Source organism: Hirundo rustica, chromosome 7 (assembly GCF_015227805.2).
Source record: "Hirundo rustica isolate bHirRus1 chromosome 7, bHirRus1.pri.v3, whole genome shotgun sequence".
Taxonomy (NCBI): Eukaryota; Metazoa; Chordata; class Aves; order Passeriformes; family Hirundinidae; genus Hirundo; species Hirundo rustica.
Genome location: NC_053456.1, coordinates 76,096 through 98,321, shown reverse-complemented (window position 1 = coordinate 98,321; position 22,226 = coordinate 76,096). Strand labels below are relative to the sequence as shown.

Genomic DNA, 22,226 nt, shown 5'->3' with positions numbered 1-22,226 from the left:
ACAATCCATCATCAGGCTCATTACATGACTTTAATGAAGGCATTCACAGATAGCAACTTTTGGAGTCTCAAAATGCAGATGAATGTCAGTACTCTAGACTAGATAAAGTCGCAGCTTGGTTTTATACTGAAACTGGGCCATGGAAGAAACAATTTTGTATTACAAATATGTATGTAATCACATATGATAGCCAGAACTTCAGCTACTGCCATACAAACCCTCAAAATGTTAAGAACACAGGAGCAAAATATTTTGAACACTAGATGAAGTTTGTGAACATCTTTATGAAAAAATTACTTTGCAACACTGGTAAAGTACCTATTTTTACAATCTCAAGTTGTGAATAATCAAATGTAAAATTATCGATGGCAGTCCGGTTAAACAGCAAAAAAACCTCCACATACAACACATCTCCCTCCTTGAACTCATAGCCCTTAGAAAGACCAGACTTTTTGGAGCTTTCTTGTGGTGAATTAGTCAAGTCCTATTAAAACAAGCTTTCTAGTTGAAACAGGGACACAATTCTCAAGATGAGTTACCTGCAGAAAAGTTCCTGAAGACTTAGATTAAAAATATAAGGTGGCAACAACTTACACATGGAAAATGATCTTTCCAATAGTCAACCAGAAATAGCTTCTTAACCTGAACACCTAAATTTCAGAGCTACTATATAATAAGACCCTAAAATTTAGTAAGAAAAATTATTTCTCATTTCCCATAAGTGGGCAAAAATTTATTTTTAAATGCTAAGAACATTTCCTTCCATAAGAAGTCAAATGAAACAAAGTGAGAACTCTGATCAGTGTACTTGGAAAGATTTCTGAACTTTTAAATTTTTGAAGGAACTGTAAACTACAAAAACACTTTCTTGTGCAAATGGAATGTTGCTATTTGAAAGAGGAATCAGCTGGTGTAAACAACATGGTGATACTACCAAAAACTGAATTTACATCTGAACTCCTCCAGTTGTCATCTGTACAGTAAAGTTTAGCAAAACACTTACTAGTCCTAACAGTGGATTTACAATGCTAAATCAGAATCTGCCCTTCACCAGATAACCATTATTAAATCTGGTTTGCAGCAGAAGCATTAACAGAGTTGGGAGTTAGTCTTACAGAAATTGTGTCAGCAAAGTGGCTTTGTGTTTTGTTTTGTTTAACTGCCTTCCTATTTTAACTTACAACACATCAAATGTAGACTACTAGTTAAAAAGAAAATGATAATAAAAACAGTTATTCCACAGAGAATTATGCAGTTCGTTATTTCTCTCCTTGAAACTTTCAATCCTTTCGTAATTTTACTTTCATAATTTTAGTTGTTTGATCCAGCATATTAATTTGTTTTACTCAATAAAGGCATCTAAATACATACAAGCAAGGACATACAAGTCCATACATACTAACCATATTTGCAGACAACATACGGCAATAAACTACTTTCAATTTTTTAGTAATTTTCTAAAAAAAATACATAGAAACAGGTAGAAAAAAGGCACAGTTGCCCTGTGTTTCACTTACACTCAATATAATTACTGCAAGCATATAAAGCCATTAAAATCATATTATCTTTAGTTTTTTAGTCAATGTTAACAGTTAGCACACTAAAGTGAAGATGCAATTAAATCTCCAGGCGTTACAGGTGTATGAAGAAAGTAAATGCTCATGTTCTTAGGGAGACGGCCTGTTTTGAAAGCTTTTAATTTTTTTCTGAACTTGCTAGGCATATATCCACCTACACTGTCAAAAAACCCCAACTGCTACTTTTCAAACATTATTACCACAAACAGCCTCCTTTTATAGTCTCAGAATGATTCTGTTTAGAAGGGACCATAAAACTCATCTCATCCCATGGGCAGAAACACTTTCCACTGTCCCAGGCTGCTCCAACCTGGCCTTGGGCACCGCCAGGGATCCAGGGACAGACACAGCTGCTCTGGGCACTCTGTGCCAGGGCCTCAACACCCTCCCAGCCAGCAATTCCTTCCCAGTACCCTACCCACCCCTGCCCTGTGGCAGTGGAAGCCATTCCCTGTGTCCTGTCCCTCCAGCCCTTGTCCCCATCCCCTCTCCAGCTCTCCTGGAGCCCCTTCAGGCCCTGCCAGGGGATCTAAGGACCTCCTGGAGTCTTCTATTCTCCAGGTGAGCACCCCCAGTTCTCTCAGCCTGGCTCCAGAGCAGAGTAGCCACTAGAACATTGTTGTGGCCTCCTCCAGACCTACTTTAGCAGCTCCACATCTTCCTTGTACTGCAGGCACCAGAAGTGTTTTGGGGGAATTTAAAAACAGAGATATTTTTTCCATAGCCAAATGCACACTTCCAGGAATTCACTGCATCTTTTAGAATAGTTATAGGATGCAAAAAGGCAAATACAGCTATGTACCTAGATGCTTAAGCTAACTTTTGATGATAAGGGAAACAATTGTGGAGAGGGAGCTACTGATACACTCAAATTGCTGTAAAACCATAGAACTACTTTTGTTAACCCGAGTTCACCAAATTTTTGTTCTTTCTTTCCTCCTTACTTCTTGTAAAGTGTGTTCCAACTTGTTATCAACAGTTTCTTATTAGCAGCTCAGACTTAACAAACTTCACTTCTGGTTCAATAATCCTGTTTTTTGTTCATTTTTTTTTATTCTAAGATATAGAAGCTGCAAGTGATAAAGCAGATGGTTTTACAAAAATAAAATAAAACCTGCTTGTTTCTGCAAGTCTTCTGTTTTCTTTATTTAGCTGCAAACAGGCTATTATTATTTATCTACATTTAAATTTCAAGTAAAAAAAGGGGTTTTCTTAGCAATTTGCTTTCATATTTTAGAACCGAAATGCATTAAATCTTTCATGGGTCTGACTCACACCCATTTTTTGTTGCTGTTTGTTGCTTTCACACTCCTAGCCACCAATTCCAAGCAGGCCACTGAATACTTTGTTACTGTGAAAAGATACTGGGTAATTTTCAAAACCTGTTAAATCCCTACTTAAACTTACTGTAGAACGCTTGATTTCTGAATTTTCTAATATTTTGCTCCTCTTCGCTCTTTTTCCCCTCTCCACCCTCCCCTCCATAAAAATGGAAAAAAAATCCTTAAGTGTAGACCTCACCTATGAAGATGCTTCTGCTCATCCCTCTAGTATTCCTGTAATGGCAACATCTCTCAAAAATTTGCTTTGTCATCACAGTTTTTGTCAGAGACCTCTCTTCTTAATTTCCTAAAATTTTGTTCAGCCTTCTGCTGAGCTAATCTCTTACTATGAACTTTTTTTTTTTTTTTTTTTTTTTTTTTTTTTTTTTTTAAATAGAAATTAATAACTTGTTATAGAAAAAATTTTGGAAGTATTACCTGCATAACTTTCAAGTACTGTGTCAACACTCAAAATTAGCTGTTTCCACAAATAAATTTGGACTGATAGAATTTTCTAAGAAATAAAAAGGGCCACAATAGGATTAAAAGAATTTTGTATTTGGGGAGTAGAAATTAGTGTCCGCAAGAACTTCCTATCTAAAATGGCATCACCGTAACATGAAAAATAAAAACCATCCCATCAAACAAATAGACCAAACACCAACACCACAACTGACAAAAGAGAAGGAATTATTACTTGCTATTTTTCCCCAATCTTTTCAAGTTCTCCCGTCACCAATCTATTTGTTACAACCCAAGGTACATCGAAGTGCCATTTCTTTGTTTGATGCAAGGGTTATTATTGCTTCTTAGTGAAGAGAGTATGTTCTGTAGGCTAAAGAATTGACTGTACTCACAAAAATGTTACAGATGATTAAGGATACACTTTTTATTTTTATTCAGAGATTTGCTATCTTTCATCTCTCAGAAAAGAATTAAGTACGGTTGGACAAACACACAAAGAAAATAAACTGGCACACTAAGTTAGTACTAGCAGCCAGCATCAAAATAAAGTTTGGTGAAAGAAGGATCTACACCTGGCTATTGCTTCTCTCGTATTTTTTTAATGCCTACAAGAAAACTCATCAAAAAGCATGTATCTTTCTACAAATTCCTCATTTTTCTCCAATTGCATACTTAAAGGAAGGAAATTCATGCATGTCAACTTGACTATTTATGGAGCATTTTTCTCATTTTCCTGAGTAAGACACTCTTTTCTTCAGCATTCATCCTGATGGCTCCACAGAGTAACAGTGGTCAGCTGCCACCAGCAGCAGTTCTCATTCCATGCTTGTAGGTCCAGGAAAAACTGCCCCACAGAGTAGGACTCGTTTGTAGATAATAACTCCCAAAATATTAAGGAGGAAGGAGCCCTTGTAACACTTGAGTGTTCAGAAGTCAGGACAAATTTTTAACTCAAGCAATGCACCTGTATTCTTAGCAGAATTATATTTCCTTCCCAAGGTAAAGGATTTTTTTAAAAGCAAGATTTCACAAATCAGAAAGTTAGCAAGTTTAGCTTTTCAAAGCCAAACATACAGGTAACGTTTAAAACCAATTATATATTTTATCCCCTTGTCCCCTGCAAAACTGGAAGCTCCTTCTAGAAAATTTCTACATTGTTCCAGTCACCAGAGGCTGGGAAAGTAGCACTCTCAGTACATCCCAGCAAAAAACGTTACCTCACTAACCAAAAACCAACAGTGTTAATCTTTTATTAAATTAAGACTTTTTCACTAAAACCAGCTCAGGTTACAGAAGCCGGCAGAACACTACCGCATTACAGGAAGTTTCACAATGGCTGATTGTGCACTAAATATTAAATACTAGATAAAGCCCTCCTATTTCCGTCTGTTATTGGTTATTGCAAATTAATTACTGACTTTCCTAGTTCTGCTTTTTTTTTAATGGTTCAGAATACTGCTCATGATTTTGAAGTAACAGGCTATCATACCTCCCACCCTCACCTGCTCTCCTATCACTGCCTGCTAAGCAATATGTTCATTAGAAAACGTTTTTTCTGAACTTTATTTCACTTGATCCCTCCAATAGATCTGCTCTCTTCGTATTAACCTATTCATTCTTTGAATTTAGCAGCTGCTGGTGGTGCTCTTGCCATTCCCATAAACACTGTACTAAGACACATGTAGTAGCTGTCACAGCCTCTTCCACACTGAACAGAACGCACTTATGAAACCTGAGCCTTTTAAATTTAATCTTACAAATTATTTTATCCAGCATGCAAAAATAATTGATTTAGGCTTTTCTTTCATACTGTCATTGCAACATTCACCTCTACCGACTGTAAAGTTATGCCTGGGATCAGCGCCAGAATGTCACTATTGAGACATAAGACTTCACTGTATCACCCAGTCCAGTAAAACAAGAACGCTCATGTTCATCATCTAGCAAAATATCACGTATTCTATGACTGTGCAAAATGCCTCTCAAAGTTGCTAAAACTGATTTTGGAATTAAACTCCCAGCACAAACTCTCGATCAGTTTTAAATAGTCTGTAAACTGTACAACAGACATAAGACTACTAAAGGTATGAACTAAAATTACATACTATCAAATTTATACTTTAAGCCTACAGACAAAGTAATCCAGAAAGAACGATAACAGTATGATGTTAATTGTTAAAGGCCTTCTCAAGACCTTAGCCTGAAGTCACAAAAATAATTGCATCCGTGGACTAAGAATCAGTTAAGTTTTAACTGACGCTGTACTTAACGTCTGGCTGAAATCACAACCTGGATGAAGAATTTAGCACTAAGCCATTCAGTAAATAATATTTCCCTTTTCCCTGTATGAGTCATGCTTCTCAGAGAACTATCAGAATGCTTACTGCTACAGCTTACTTACTATGACCAACATGGTCAGTTCGGTGACATTGCTGCTCAGCCACCTGGAAACAGAAAACAACTGATGTTCAACTGAGTTATCAAGTAATTTTTACAAGGACAAAGAAAGACACATCAAACAGAACACTAAAATTTAGCAAAAAAAAGTAGAGGAGGCATTTCCAGCACACTGAAAGCACTGTTTCCCACTGCCAGATATGAAGCCATTACAACAGGAACAGTTGAAGATAAATGTTATATAGTAACACTTGATTTGTTTGCAACCATCTGTTTAAACACACATACCCATTTTACCATAACTAAATTGTGAATGATACAGTACAACATGTACCCCTTTGCTAAACACAGTAAGCCGAGGAAATCTGTCAAAATGCAAAATTGTTCCCAAGAAATCATGGAAAAATTTTTTTGTTTTTATTTTTAAATAATGGAACCAGAGTTTCCTTCCATTAGTGATGCTCTCTAGCACACAGACTTCAAATTCTCTTCATGCTATGAGAATTCAGAAGCATCTGTGTGTCAGTACACAATCCACACATATTGCACCAAAAATTTAAAAATCAAAATAATTTTCAACACTTGTTCGGACTGTTTACTTTCCAGATTTTTTTTTTCCTCTGAGTAGATTAAGTTTTTCTAAACACCTAGTTGACACACAGTGTACGGGACACCAAAAGCAGCGCAAACAATGCAATATTTCCATTTCAGAAAAATGTTACTTGCTATAGTAGAAGAAATTCAATACTCTTGGGGTTTTCTGATATGTATTTTTTCACTGAAGACATGTAAAGATTCAGTGAAATTTTACAGCTTGGTACTGTAAAAATATCTTCTGTAAGATTAAACATGGACTTGCTTTATAAAGCTTAGAGGTCCTGTCTTCAGCTACCACTGACAGACAGTTTAAACTAAGCAAATCGGCATAATCTGCCCATGTATCAAAATGCTAGAGTAAAATGGTATTTCAGGATTTTTCTTTGGGTTTGCCTTGACTGGGGCTTTTAGGCTGAACACTTTTTAGAAAACAAATGTATAGAAATCAGGTATTTTTACTCTAGATCCTTTTCTACAGCACCACACTGCTGGGAGCTTCAAGCTCACCTATCTCATAGTGGCATAGACAAGAAAGCACACTAATAAGTTTACAAAACAAAACTTCAGTCATCTACATGAGCAAGAACTTTAAGAGTTAGGCAAGCTAGCTAATTTAAATCTAGACAGGCAGTTGCATCAACAGCAACCACAGTTTCTTTTTCATGTAATCTTAAATCACAACCTGTAATGCCCATTAAATTAACTCCAATTGCTTTTTCTGTTTGTTCTGGCCACTGATGTCAAGCTACAGTCCCAGGCCAGCCAGGAAAACAATAGGTATTTTTCTTCCTTAACAAAGAACAGCCAGGAACAAAACATTCCTCACAACAGTCAGTGGCAACATCATGAACCTATAAAGGTAAGGTGTCATGTTTATTCTCCCGAGGGGAAATCTAAACACTGATATTCTCCTCTACCCTACTGCCATACTTTGACACCAACAAAAAACCCCAACCTACTGGAACCAAAACAAGGGAGGAGATAGAAGATACCACACAGTAATTACACCATTTACACAATGGGAGCAAAACATTTGAGCGAGGGGAAGTTTTAAAAAGTATGCATTTTGCTACACTCTCAATCAACCTGCTGGCTGACTAGAGTCCTGAATTGTCTTCCAGAAAGCAGAAACCAAAGTGATATTTCTTTTCTTAAGTTGGAAACGTGGCACTTTTGCATGAACCGAGGCTCAAAGCCCAAGTACTTGCTATCAGCTAATATTCAGCACATATGTTCGACTTCTGACTACATACATTTCTGTGGCGCTGCTAAATTTGGGGTTTGGGATCAGACCTGAAGGCACCGAATACTCCCCCAAAACCTGAACTTTGGGACAAAGGTTAGAGGTTCAGCAGAGGGCAGCGAAAAAAGCTCTTCAGGTTCCTGCCTGCCGCTTGCCAAGAATGATAACCAGCTACTTAAGCACCCAGTAGGTAGGGATACTGCACCCTCACAGCTTCCTCAGCTTTGAATCATGTCATGAAATAGTTTTAAAAACAGGTTTTGCTATTGTTTCCTGATTAAAAGCACACAGACTGGTTTTGGCCCCAGCGTTCAATGCACAGAGTAAACAGATGCCCTAAACGGAAAACCAAGGTAAAACTCAATAGCAAAGATACGATTTGGCATGTACCAAAGGAAATAATATAAAACCAGCTTCTTCATACAGTAGAAGAAAAAAATACTCTAAAGGACCAAAGAATACTGCTTCAGACTAAATATTCTCTTTCTTGACATAATTGCACACACAAAACCATGAAAAACTCAGGATTTATCATTTAACTGCAATACTGGATGTCCACAAAACTAGTTTCTTCTTCCTTTCACTACTTCCAGTTATTCTATTAAAGCCCTACAGAGAAGCATTTTTTGTGGTTTACTTTTTAGATTTGTTTTTAGAATCAATTATTAGAAAGTGTAAAACAAAATATCTTCAGACACAAAGAAAATCCTAATGCAATTTAAGAACAAAAGGCCAGAAACAGCCAACATTCCACACTCAATAACAATGGAGAGAGGTGGAAGCCGAATATTTAAAAAATAAAAAAAAAAAAAAAAAAAAAAAAAAAAAACAACAAAAAAACCCAGAGATAGATCAACGGAGAATGGGACACTTAACATGGACAAGAGTGATTTAATTGTTTAATTTCAAATTTCAATATTGATTATTCAACATTAACATAATCTAATCAGACTTCCCCCCCCCCCCCCCCATTATTTCCTCACTTCGTAAAAGTTAAAGACAAAGGAATCTTCCTGTGCTTAATATCAACATATAAATGGAGCTAATGAAGGTTAGACTTCAGTGGGAAGACTGAATGAGGTGAATTCCCACCTTTGTTACTCTCATCACTTCGCAAGGTGGGTTTTTAAGCAAGACTAGAATAACCGGTTTACATTCTGGCAATGGTATCTTCTCATTTAAATTGAAACTTAGTATCTAAAAGAACCGCAGAATCCAGCAAAATAAAACAATGTTTTCATAAAGCCGTGAGAGAAGACATTTTCTATCTCGATGGCAATTTGCTTATTCCTCCAATGCAAGCGTGCTACAAAAGATATGCCTGTCTTCTAAAAACTTTGTGCCCTTTTAACTTATATTGTAAAAAAAAAAATAATAATAAAAAAATAAAATTAAAAAAAAACCACCACTGCTTTCAGGTTACATTGTTCCTGGATTTCATTAGTCATTCCAGACTTTTCTGCTCTGAAAGTTTAATGTGATGGGAAAGCTAACAAAGTTGCAGCCTTAATTAAAGACTGAGAAAGAATAGGGAGCTTTATCAATCTGTTTCATACTTCTATAAATATTTGTAACCAGTAGTTCTTGAAAACCCTGTTGAAAAACAGGTGATGAAATGGGGGGCTCTTATTCCCATAAACTCACCTGAACATTTGAAAAAAAAACTGAAGCAAGTTTCTCCATGTAAGACAAGATATGCTATTTTTGGTAGTTTTAAAAGGCTTGGCAGAAAGGTCATCAATAGCAACTAAAGACTAGTACAAGATAATGCATTTATTGAAAACCCCTTCTACTGGAAGAGTCAAAAGGAAGAGAGAAGTCCTGGATCTAAAACAGTTTCAGAAAAGTATTCTGATTTTAAAAAAAAACACACATTTTTATAGTTTTTTAAAAATACTTTTCTCTTCTGGTGAACTAATGTTGGAGAACCAGTCATTCAAAAAAATGGATTTTGAACAAAAGATCAACCAAAAAAAAAATCTCAGAAAATGCTGAATCTGCCAAAGCAAAATTATCCCTTATGATTTTGAAAACTGGTAATTCAACAGGAGTTCAGTACTGCATCATCATATTTATGATTCAGTTGGTATGAAGAACATTTAAGTAACATAAATCAATTGCTTTCTCTAAGACTTTGGGTTCTGGGTTTAATTTTGTCTAAAAGATTTATGTAGTTGGTTTTACCTGCTTGCAGTTCTCCCCTGCCCCCTTCTACAAACCATTGAACCAGTATGGAAAGAGCACAGAACTGAAAATTATTTCTGGATCAAATTTACTTCCTTTCTATCCCACATCAAACAATTCTTCTCATAATGGATCAAATGTCACATTCAAATTTGTTTCCTTCTCCAATCTTTACATTTTTCAGGTTTTCAGCATAAAATTGTTGTTCATCAGCTTGACCCCATTTGCTTGAATCCTGAAGTTTCTTTGTTCTTTCCTCTTTTTTCTTGGGAGCTTGTGGACCATGGGGCAGGAGTATGCAAGGAGGATGCAAGGTATAAATTTTGCTAAACTAAAGCAATTTAAATTCTTTCAAATAGTTGTGTAAGTCTCCAGATTACCCTCAGAACCCCAGTGTATGTTCTCTTCCCCCAACTTAAAAATATGCTTCTTGAACATGAAGAATCCTTCTGGAACAAAACACAAATAAACTGTATTCAGAGATGAGGCCTTACCAGGACATTCCCAATGCAACAATCATGTAAGAGAATCACTAAAGTCACTGTACAAAAGCCTCCCATCTAGAGACATATTTACCTCAGCGACTCACTCAAGTACTGGCCCATGAAGACTCAGTTGGCACATGCTTCCCCACTGTGCAGAACCCTTGAGTGGATAAGCTCTTTACAGCTCTTGCTGCACCTTCTAAACAGAAACAATGCAACTGAGGGGGCAGGAAGTGGGGATCTACCAAAAAAATCCCCACACTAAACTATCTTCAATATGATCTAGTTATGTTCAGTCTCATTTCTTCAGGATCTTCTTGTTTCTTCCATTGTTTTGCAATTGCACATTTCTCAGATTATTAAGTATTTGAAAGGAGAAATACAAGCAAAACTTCTACTACCCCAAATGCCTTGTTTTCTCACACTATTATTTTCAGTCCTCAAAAAACTATTCACTCTTCACTTACATTAGACAAAATTCTAGAAGTGGCAGGAAAACTAAGGCCTCTACCCACATTTTAACTTTGAACAAACAGAATGAAGATTAGAAATGTTAATAGTTCCACTGTATTTTTTGGTCCAAGTTTGATTTATGCCGCTGGAGACATCTCTCATTATCAATCCCTGTGTACAGAGATCCACGTACACAGCATTGCTTAGGTTGAAAAAGTCCTCCAAAACCACTGAGTCCAACTGTTTCCCTATGACTCCCAAGGCCACTGCTAACCCACGTCCCTAGGTGCCACACCCACATGGCTTTTAAACGACCCCAGGGACAGGTACTCCATTACTGCCCTGAGTAGCCTGTGCCAGGGCTTGACAACCCTTTCTGGAGAAGAAATTGTTCCTAATATCCAATCTAAGCCTTCCCTGGACTACAATCATATCAAAATAAATACCTTCTAGACAAAGTCCCTATTATCCTCTGAACTGCCGTATCTCTTTAAGTCTCCATTAATTTAAACTTGTTTGTTTGACCATTTTCAAATACTTTAAAAATATTATTAATTCTCATACTGAAGCAGTTGTTCATTACTTGACCACCAAATACTGAAAAATCTCTGTATACACCATGTGAAGAACAAAGACAATCCTCCTTTGTGCTTATTTCTGTATCAGTGCATCAGACCACAAAGGCATAACAATCAACTGGAGGCCTTATTTAGTTCAGCAGTATTAAAAATACAAATTCAACTTTTAAGTCTTTTTTGCATTTTTCAAGTAAAGCATGTCTGCAAAACATGCCACCTTTCTGTTTAAATATCATCTCTCCAAAATAGATCAAGCTAAAAAGCAAGAAAGTTCAGAAAACTGAGCTATGGGAGTTTATTTGCATTGTTGGCCATTTTGTACAGCTGGACAAGGGGAGATTCTGACACTGGGCTACTCGGAAGAAAAGTCACTGTGGAAGAAACAAAAGCTGCATGGACTGTCAAAGCTCTGTCAGCACACGGGACACATGCCATGAACCTTTCCACATCAGGACCTCACACTGTTATGATGGCTGAAAGCAATGATGTCAGCTATGACATAGTCTACATCACAATTAGGTATTTTCACCAAGATTCAAGACTTGTGAAAAAATGATCTTTTAGCAAAGCTCGCCCAAAAATGCTGAAAGGCTTTTGCATTGCTTTAATCAGTTTTCATCAACTCCTGCATTTTACAGACATGACAGAATTTTTCTCTGACTCAGCACTTACAGGGATCAGCAAGCACACTTAAGACTAAAAAGCATGGCCATTCCATATAACCTCCCTATGTGTCACTTCCCTACATTTGAGAAACAAAAACTGTGTCAAGGCTATTCTCTAACAAGTGAGGACATGTTGCTTAACAACCCTATCATGCCAGTAACAATGTGAAAAAAGGAACATTGTCAGTAAAAATTCTGAACTGCTCCTCTTCCTGTCATCACCTCCAGTAAAGATAAAAAAAACCTGAATTTTTTTCTCCTAGCAAAGTGCCATTTCAGCCTTTAACATCCATTTTGAGATAAAGAACAAGAGAAAGTCTGAGAACTACTGCACTGGCAGGACTTGATCCTCTCTTTGAAGACTGACTGCTGCCTTGAGACTGCATATCTGCTCTGCAATGTTGGAAGCCCTTGCAAACAAGAGGGAGCAGCAAGACAACACTTCTGCATTCACATAGGTAGCTGCTTCGGTCTGCCTAAAAGACACAGTAATTGTTTTGCATAGAGCCCCAGTCACAAAGCTTCAATGCATTGTACATTCAGAGAATCCTAGACAGTACTACTAGACAGTATTATAAAAGCAATAATCACAGACACAAACATAGCCGAGGAAAAGACAGAGAAAGCAAGAATGAAAAGAATCAGACAAAGGAAGAAAACAAGAAAAAAACAAAGCTACTAGAAAGTTTCAAAAGCCTTTTTTTTTTTTTTTAATTAATAGATGAAGTTACTTAAGAATAAAAATTCAATGCAACTGTAAAGTCTCACAGGAATTAAGTGAGACTATTAGGATGAAGATGAGGATGAAGAGTACAAATCATTTTAAGTCCTTCGATATTTTGCTAATTTTCACCAGTGATACAGGTACCTTTATCAGGCATGTGTTTAGTCACACAGGCAGCACACAGTTGAGACATATCTAAAATGTCAGTAAGTCACTTTTATTAAGTCTCCCAGCACTGAAGTCTGGTAACAGTTAGAAAAGGTGTGAAATATAGGTTTGATTCCCGATTAGATTATATCCAGTACACAAGCTAATAAAGAGTCCTACTCTGAAAACTGTAACAAGAAGGTAACTCTTTCTATGAAAAGATATTATCCAGATCCTTAAAAAATAAAGTTTGATCTCCAAAACTTTGAGATGCTCTGATGTAACAAATAATAAACAACTTGTATCTTCTCCAATAAAAGCAATTACCAACTGCAAGCTATAGCATTTCAACCAAACAAAATTGGAAATTAATTGGTTATTAAGCAGAGCTAGACTTAAACATCCTTTGTATGCCTTTATATTTCTACATCAGTCAGAGAAACATTGTCATGCCTGTCTACAAACCAATTAATTCAATTCGTAAAAATAAATTTTCAAAAATTGATGTACACACATACATATATATGTGTGTGTGTGTGTGTGTGCGCGCGCGCACGCCTATATAGGGACACCTTCCACTATCCCAGGCTGCTGCAAGCCCTGTTCAACCTAGCCTGGGACACTTCCAGGGATGAAGCAGCCACAGCTACTCTGGGCAACTTGTGCCAGGGCCTCAGCATCCTCACGGGGAAGAATTCCTTCCCAATATCTCATCTAAACCTGCCCTACCAATTACCTGGCATTTAGAGCCAAAAATACCATGAGAGAAAAAGATCCCCCATATTGTGTGACACTGAAGCGCTAATTTAAACCTAAAGCAGAAGCAGCATTTTTGAGGCAGAAACACAGGTACTACTTACGTTACTTGTAATTATTCTCTTAATGAACTATACATACATGAAAGAATTTTTCAAACTAAGTATACAAGAAACCACATAACCTGAAGTGAGTAGGACATAATGTATCTTCTTTCATAACGCAGAACTCACAAATTAAAATCTGGGGGAAAATAATCCTAAGTAATGTATTGGAAGGCTTATTTGGCAGAGAAGTACTGGAAGCCAAGAACAAATCCATTTCCAGAAAAAATTACTTAGATAATGCCAGGATCAAACCATTTACTACATATCATTACTTATATTTTATAGGTGCATCAGATAAGAAATGAACAGATTTAACAAAGAAGAGCATTTTAGCAACAGAGACAGCTTTTGCCTATAAATGCACGTTAAGGAAAAACAATCATTTACTGCAATTCTAATTCACTCTTGCCAAAGATAGCAGTACCTTCCTCATGCACGTTATGTGAGACTTCTAGGCACTAGAATATTCTCACAGGGACCGACAGTTTCCATCTATCCACAAACCAAGTCAACATAATACAATATTCAAACACACACACCCCACTCACTTTCAGCAGGGCAAACCCCTACAATTTTAGGCTCTAGCTCTTTCTTCGAAGGTAACAACCAGGCTCCTGCATTGACAGCTGTCATACAAAACAACGAGAAACACTTATTTCACATATTGCATAGTCCTTAGACAGTAATACCACATTCCCTCGTCTGCATTTCCCAACGCATACTCTTCCATTCTGCTTTTGAGAACCAGAGTCTGATTTCGTGCTCTGACAGAAGAGGCACATACTCAAATCTGACTTGCATAGCCTTGTATTGAAAGATGCCAAAACCACATATCTAGCAATATAACTAGCACAATACACAAGGAAAATGGATCAGGATTCAAAGAAGCTGGGATAATAAAATACCTCATATATCAGTCAAGTATTGTATCTTCATTTTACAGTGTTTAGTAAAATATTTTATTTACATTAAAAATCATGTAGTCATCTTTATCAGTTTACATAACCACTACACTTAGATTGGAACACTTCTCTTATTAATCACAATAAAAATTACAAGCTAATGAATCATACCATATGTTTCCTAGTTACATGTCTAGTATTAGGCAGCATTACTTTTCAAAACAACCGGTAAAAATGAAAACTGGGGCATTTTATTACTAACAGATTTGTTGGGGGCTTTCTGTTAGTTTTTTAACATTCGTTAAATTTAAGGTTACTGCCTTTCAAAAAATGACTTTGGAGTATCCCTAAGGATGAAGACTGCAACCTCTCAGGACAACCCATCTCAGCACACAGCCATCCTCACAAACAAAAAGAGTTTTCTGATGTTTGGGGGGGAACCTCACAGAATGGAGGCAGCTTGAAATACTTGCTTGTTTTTTGGGAGATGTTTTTCTATGTCAACATGTTTCTGATTATCATTGAGGTACATTTATAATCTTTTGACTCTTGCAGATGTCAGTAGATTTTCAGTGTTAGCAGTTAAGATGTTATAGCTATACAGCATACTGCAAAGTTTATTGTGTTGATGTAAGTGGTTTATACAGAGCAGTTTTCAAACGTAGCCTGCAGTCTTTTTGTGGTCATGGAAATGAATTACATGCTCTGAGAGATCCATGAATAGTGTAAAGGCTTTATGTTAAAACAAGTGTGGGCAATCACTTTTAAAAGATTTCTAGGCCTCTAAATGCTTAATTTTTATAATTGTGGTAATTTTTATACCTTGCAATTTGTTTAAAATAAATAGATAAGCAATCGTCTTAAGGAATGATCTGTGTTATATGTACTAGGTAGGAGACATCTGAAACGCATACAAGTGGGAGCTCTTTGTAAAGCTGAGTTACTTTTTTTGCTTCCTGTGCCTCTTCCCCTTTAAGTACCTGTTGTCAACGCATGAAATTTTATGATCATGCCTTGAGCTCACCTGTTTGTCCATGTGCCTGTCCATTCCATTATATAACTTTTGTTTGTCATTTCTTTTCAGCCATAACTGAAAGCAGACTAGACATTCAACAGTAAAGTTCTACAGTTTTCTGAAAATTAATCACTGTGTTGAAGAAGATGCACAGGTTAGACATGCCAGCTGAGGAAGTGGTAGGCCAGTATTAGTGTTACTCTGCCAATGCCCCAAGCAGCTCCCTGACTCCTCAGTGTGTGCCCACTGTCCAACAAGTATATATGCTGTCAGCACCGTCCTTGCCAAGTAGGTTGTTGAAGTGGACTTGTATCTCCTCATGGGGTCTGGCTGATGGCAGTAGGAAAATGCAGAGGACTATCACAGGAACACTGCTCACAGGAGATTTTTTTCAGCCACCTCAAAAGCAGCACATGAGGAGACCTTAGTAAAAAGCTTTTGCATGGCAGCATGTACATGGGTTTTGTGCACAGTAGACTGAGGTAAGCGGATACTAAATTTTACTTTATTTGGAACAAAATACTGTTCTCAGAATAAATTCAATATGTTTTCAATTAGAAAATGTTGGTCATTTTTAAGTAACTTGACTAGAATGATGTTTACATCTGTTATTACAAGCAATAAGTAATCCAGTAATTTCTATTGGTGAAAATACCTTAGAATCATTCCCATGCGCACATTATTTCTTATTGAGGGCACACAGATAGTCTAGCACAAGGTTTGTGTTCACTACACTTGTTATTTTCCCTGTCCATTTTTACACGACAGAATAAACATTTGCATTTATGAAATGCATGCACATAATAATACAGTTTTCCAGGGCTTTCATTTAGTTGAGGGTTTTTCAGAACCGAAGTCTGTGTGCTTACCAGTGCCATGTGAAATGCATTGTGTGTGTCACATGGATGGCTCACAGACAGCTGATTGCTGTTTCATTAAAAAAAAGCAGGACTTGCTATTTTATATAGTCAAATGTAAGTGAAAAATACAAGGTTTTAAAATATGTAGTCACAGCTGGTTTTTAAGGCAAGTAAAGTGTCTGTCTTCCCCCCCAGCCCCTGCTGTATATTGTGGACTGGATTTCAGTGATGAAGATTCACTGCCATCCTGTAAATTGTAAAGAGTCAGACTTGTTTGCCAGATATTAAAAAGCCTGCATAGATAGCTACTTCTTTTGTAGTAGAAATTGTACTGGTCCATGCATGTGGCAGTAATTAACTTCTGTGGATGCTAGAAAATAAGTTGTCATAGCATTGCTGAAAAAGGTTTCAGTAGGTTTTCACTCATTGAACAGAAGTCAGGTGCCATTAGATCAGTATAAATTTAAATAATTTTGAAGAGCAATTTCTATTTTTGTAATTTTTCTACAGGAATTGAAAAGAAGCTTACTTTCTTAAACAAGGCATTTAAGTTCCTTTTTAATTGTTCTGTTTTTCTTGTAAAGAGACTATTTCACAAATAAAAATCAATTAAATAATCAGAAGTTGCATTTTTAAAAGTGTATGGCCTCAGGATGATTACTTTTCAACCTACCTGTTACTCGCTTTCCTGTTCTGTTCTTTTTGTTGTTGTTGTTTTGGGGTTTTTTTTAATGAGCCATAAAGAAAGAGTCAGAGGTAAAATTATCAATAGTCTGTAGATACCAAACCAAAAGTGAGTTTTAGAACAAACTTGTATCTTGCCCATCTTTCCTTCTAAATAAATGCAGTTTGTTAAAAGAAAAAAAAAAAGGGGGGGGGGGAAACAAAAAAAAAAAAAAAAAAAACCAAAAAAAAAAAAAAAACCCCCCCACACCCCCAAAACCCAACCAAACCAAAAAAAAAAAAAAAAAAAAACCAAAACCCACACACCAAAAAAAAACAACCAAAAAAACCCAACAAAAAAAAAAAGGACAAAAAAACCCCACCAAACTATTCTGTGGTGGATTTTTACTAATCTGATTCAATGTTTCTTGTCTGAGATACTCAGATACTGGTTGATACTTAGGGCAATATTTAAAAAATGCTCAGCATTTCTCTTGATGTTCTTCTTAAATGTACTTTGAATTCCATTAGTAGCAGTGTTAAATTACTGCTAAGCAGTGGTGGAAGTTTCATTTTTGAGCTCAAGCTCCAGCCTTTAAGAGCTGAAAAGTCAGGGACATTCTATTAAGACACAATTCATTAATTCTGACTTGCTAGTTTGTGGCCTCTTGCCATGGACCCTGCAGCAGTCCTTTCCACTCAGGTTTAAGGCTGTTTGTTTTTTTTTTTTTTACAGTATTTTCTCTTTTAATGAGTAGACGGACAACTTCCTTTTACAGATTCATAAGCTATCTTGTCAAAACTGTATTCTTATCCTGAGCTTGAAGCTCTCGATGCGGAAGAAAATACTTGCAAGCTTATTTTTGCCCAGAAAGAGTAGGGAAGCAGAAGAAAAATGGTCTGAAACACAAGTTCTAGATTTTCAAATATGTACCCATTACAGCGTCTTCAGGCTTGCTGTAATCCATGCTGCTGTTAGTTTCCCATCTTGCAGAAACCCAGTAGAATGTCTAGTACATTGCATTTGTACTAGAATGATACTAGTATAATGAATGTAATACATGTGAATGGCTTGAAGTAAAAAATTATGACTACCAGTAGTAGTTTCTTATTTTTAGACTATATTTTCTGAGTATAATTCACAGGGTTCTTTGGGTTTTTTTCCCCTTGCATATTTGGCCAAGATTCATACCATTGCTTCAGCAAGACTGAGGGAATAGGGGGAGTGGAGAATCCTGACAGCAGGGCCCTTCACTCACACCTAATTATCAATTTTATTCTGAACTAGGTAAGATTACTAGCTTGCTTTACACTTTCAACTTCCAGTGATGTCTTGCAGTGTGTTGTTTTGGTGGCACAACACTGTCTCAACATTTTTTGTTGAACTGGTATGCAAGCTCTATTCCTTTCAACTAGTTGTTACCATAAACCTTTTTCCCAGAAGAATTACTATAGTTCATAAGTTGTTACCATAATTCTTTATGGCACTTCACTGTTAAAATACAGCTAAATACATGCTGAAGGACAGAGGTGAGATTTGTAGAGTTGTGTGTGTAATTGTGAGCTGCTCAACATGGGATTGCCTCTGATAAATGACCATTAAGGAGTTGAAGGGACTGGAGCATCTCACCTGTAAGGAAAGGCTGACAGAGCTTGAGCTCCTCAGACCAGAGAAAAGGCTCAGGGGAATCTTTATCAGTGTTTATAAATACCTGTCTGAAAGGTGCAAAGAGGACAGAGTCAGGCTATTTTCAATTGGTCAGGACAAAGATGGATATAGCCTGAAACACAGGAGGTTCCATACCGTGTGCTCTGGCATGACCCTGCTTGAGCAGGGAGACAGAACCACATGATCCGCTGCTGTCCCTTTCAAACTGACCCATTCTGTGAGGTAGATTATTGGGACAGTAGCTTTTTAACATGGTCTCTGTTGACAATGCAGTGAAAAAAATTCAGTAACTGCTGTTAACCAAGTGTCAGCGATTACTAAGAGGAGGGTGGGTGTGTAATCACCTAAAATCAGAATATCCTGTGTTGGAGGAGACTCACAAGGATCACTGAATTCAACCCCTTGCCCTGCCCAGGATACCCCAACAATCCCACCCTGTCCCTGGGAGCATTATCCAAACACTCCTGGAACTCTGGCAGCCTTGGGGCTGTGACCATTCCCTGGGAAGCCTGGGCAGTGCCCAATAACCCTCTAAGGACAGAACCTTTTTCTGATATCCAACCTAAACCCACCCCTGACACAGCTACAGCCATTCCGTCACATCCTGTCCCTGATCATATAGGGCAGAAATGAGAGCTGCCCCTTCCCTCACTCTCCTGAGGAAGCTGTAGACCACAATGAGGTTTGATCTGTCTCCTTTTCTCCAGACGGAACAAACCAAGAGACCTCAGCCATTCTTCACATGGCTTCCCCTCAAGACCTTAACCATTTACTTCTTTAGATTCCTGTGTAAGGTAATTTCACTGAAAGAGCCAAAATGGGAGCATCTATTCTTTCTAATATTAGACTCAGTAACTAAAAGCACCCAAAAACCCAAACAGGAATTCTCCTTGCTGCTTTGAAAGCTCCTACAACCATGCTATGAAGAAATGGTTTCTGGCATTACAACTGTTGCAGCAGTTGGGTCCCCCCACGGACCTACTGAGCACTCTTCCACCCCACTCCTCTCCTAAACCACACAGTTGTAAGTCTTGGTTATCTCTGATCTAGTTCTTTCTTCAACATTGAAAAGAAGCAGTGAGGTGCTATGGGTAACTCCAAGGAAGAAAAATTATCAGAAATGCAATGGAAAAATACTGGTTTGCATTTCTCACAGTTTAAACTTTTTTCAATTGCTGTAACTACTCAGACAAGACCAGAGCTGTAAGGAGTGATAACATCTTTTATTAAATCAACTGATACAGCTTGAAAAACTAGACTCTTTTAGGCACGTATGTTTGATATTTTTATCTTGCTGACTAACACAGTAAGAAACCTCCCTTAATGGCTTCCCATTTTCCTGGATACATGCATGTGAAGTAATTTTCTTCAGCAATACTTTTTTATTTATATGCCAGGTTATAAATTAGTAACAAGTTAATAACTTACAACCTACTGGATCAAAAGATGTATGGAGAGCAGGAATTTTGGGCTCCCTTTCATTCCCACAAAAACTAAGGATGTTAGGAAAACTGACTTTTATTGTCAAAAACATATTACTCCTCATAAAAGTTCCAGTCACTAGGGCAAATAAAAATACAGAAAAGTTAAACTTTTCTGTACCGGCTTTTCTAACTGAAAAACAAAACTGAATGCGGAGAGATCAACTTTACATCATGGCTTATATATATATATATATATAACTAATATTTCTAAGTATGTGCTTTTCACATTATAATGATAGATAAGCATACCTTTGTAAGAGTATAGTCGTTTCTAATACATCCATTATTTTCTCCATGGGATACTCAACAGGACTGCTTACTTCTATTTTACTACACCTTCACTTTGTGTAATACAATCACATTTTATACTTCGTGGCTTTCCCCCAAAAGCACTGGGTATACAATGCATGAAAAAAAAAAAAAAATCAGCAACTACAGTGTAAGCAAGGTAACACTGGATAAATCTAACAATGATTTCTTATTCAGAATAACAAATGTTACAAAAGGACCACAAAGCTTGGCTGATGTCACTTTTTTAGTATTTACATAACAAGATTTCATGTTTAGGATGTATGTCACTGCTCACCCTTACACCCTGTTTCTTCAAAGCTCAGAGTTTAACAATTTATTCAGCATTTAGTTAAAAATAAATATTTAATACTGAGGTTGTTCTACGATGCAAGCACAGCTAAAATGAAGCACCTCTGTGACTGCAGCGACAAGATTTCAAATGCAGGTAGATCAATAAAAAACAAAAGCTCAACCACAGTCTCCATGTGTGAGTAGAATGGTTTATAATAGCTTGCAAATGACTATGCACTTGCTGTAACCAGCTGTTCTTAAATTATGAATATGCAACCAATTCATGCTAAAGCCAAATCCCAGCACCATTTTTACAGGAAAATCCTAGTAGTTTTTTTGCTTGTTCCACGTTAGTTACGGCTACATACAAACAGCAGTAACTTTGGAACACATAGGACCAAACCCTTTGCATTTCATTACTATGTCCATTAGCACTGCAAGGGTTGTCAGTCTTTAGAGGTCTCCTACAGCAGCACAGGCAATACAGCAATGATCTCCAAGCCAAAAAAAAAACCTCCACAGCAGACACACGAGCCCCTTTGCAAAACTTTTGCTTCAACCAATTAGCCTGTCTGCCCTGACCAGCTTGAAGGCTTCCATCAAGCTTCAAACACTTAAAAATATCCATCATAAAAACAAAGACAGGACACTGAATTATACAGTATTAACCTCCAGGGTTTGCATACAAAGACATAAGATTTATTTATGTCCTAGCACATTAAGAGCTTCAGCACACTGTTCTTTACACCAAACTAGCTGCCAATTTGATGAACCTCTTTTCCCTCAGCAGTACAGTGTCTTTGATTAATGAGTGCATGCTTGTGGAAAAGTGCAAGAACAAAAAATGGGGCAAAATCCAGACAATTATGTTCCTGTGCGCTGACGGACCACCGCAATAATTTTTGTCCAACTGGTTTCCTGTTGTAGAAAGACTGAGGGCTGAGGAAGGGGTTGTGGGATTATTTCGCTGATTACACTTGGATACTACATGCCACTCTTCTAAAATAGGTATCTGGTAAAATGCACTGAATTGTTTACTAAAGACTCTTTCAGCATTAGAAAAACATTAACTCATTAATACAAACAGATTAATAAATAGGGTCACAATCCAAAAGCATTATCTACGTCCTCGGTAAAAAAAAAAAATACTCTTCGGAAGATTTCAAGGTTTTAGCTTCTAATCCAACAGACTCAGGACTGAAGTTCAAGTTCAAGAACAGCTAGGCAGATTATTTTGTGCCTTTAAATTACTGTATTAATTACTCTAAAGAAAGTCTACCTTACACTTCCTGTAATTTACAGGAATAAGAATACACTGGTAGGGTTCATCACTACTCAAAAAATGTAAATT

General features: G+C 37.0%; 1 protein-coding gene across 11 annotated transcripts in view; it reads right to left on the bottom strand.

Annotated features, from left to right (window-relative positions):
• BAZ2B (bromodomain adjacent to zinc finger domain 2B) overlaps positions 1-22,226 on the bottom strand; it is a 108,343-nt gene that overhangs the window by 79,847 nt on the left and 6,270 nt on the right. The window contains exon 2 of one of the 11 annotated variants that reach the window (XM_040068953.2): positions 5,766-5,808. The exons of the other annotated variants lie outside the window; for them this stretch is intronic. The gene's annotated coding sequence lies outside the window, so the exon portion shown is untranslated. The remainder of the gene's footprint in view (positions 1-5,765; positions 5,809-22,226) is intronic. 11 annotated transcript variants of the gene reach the window in all.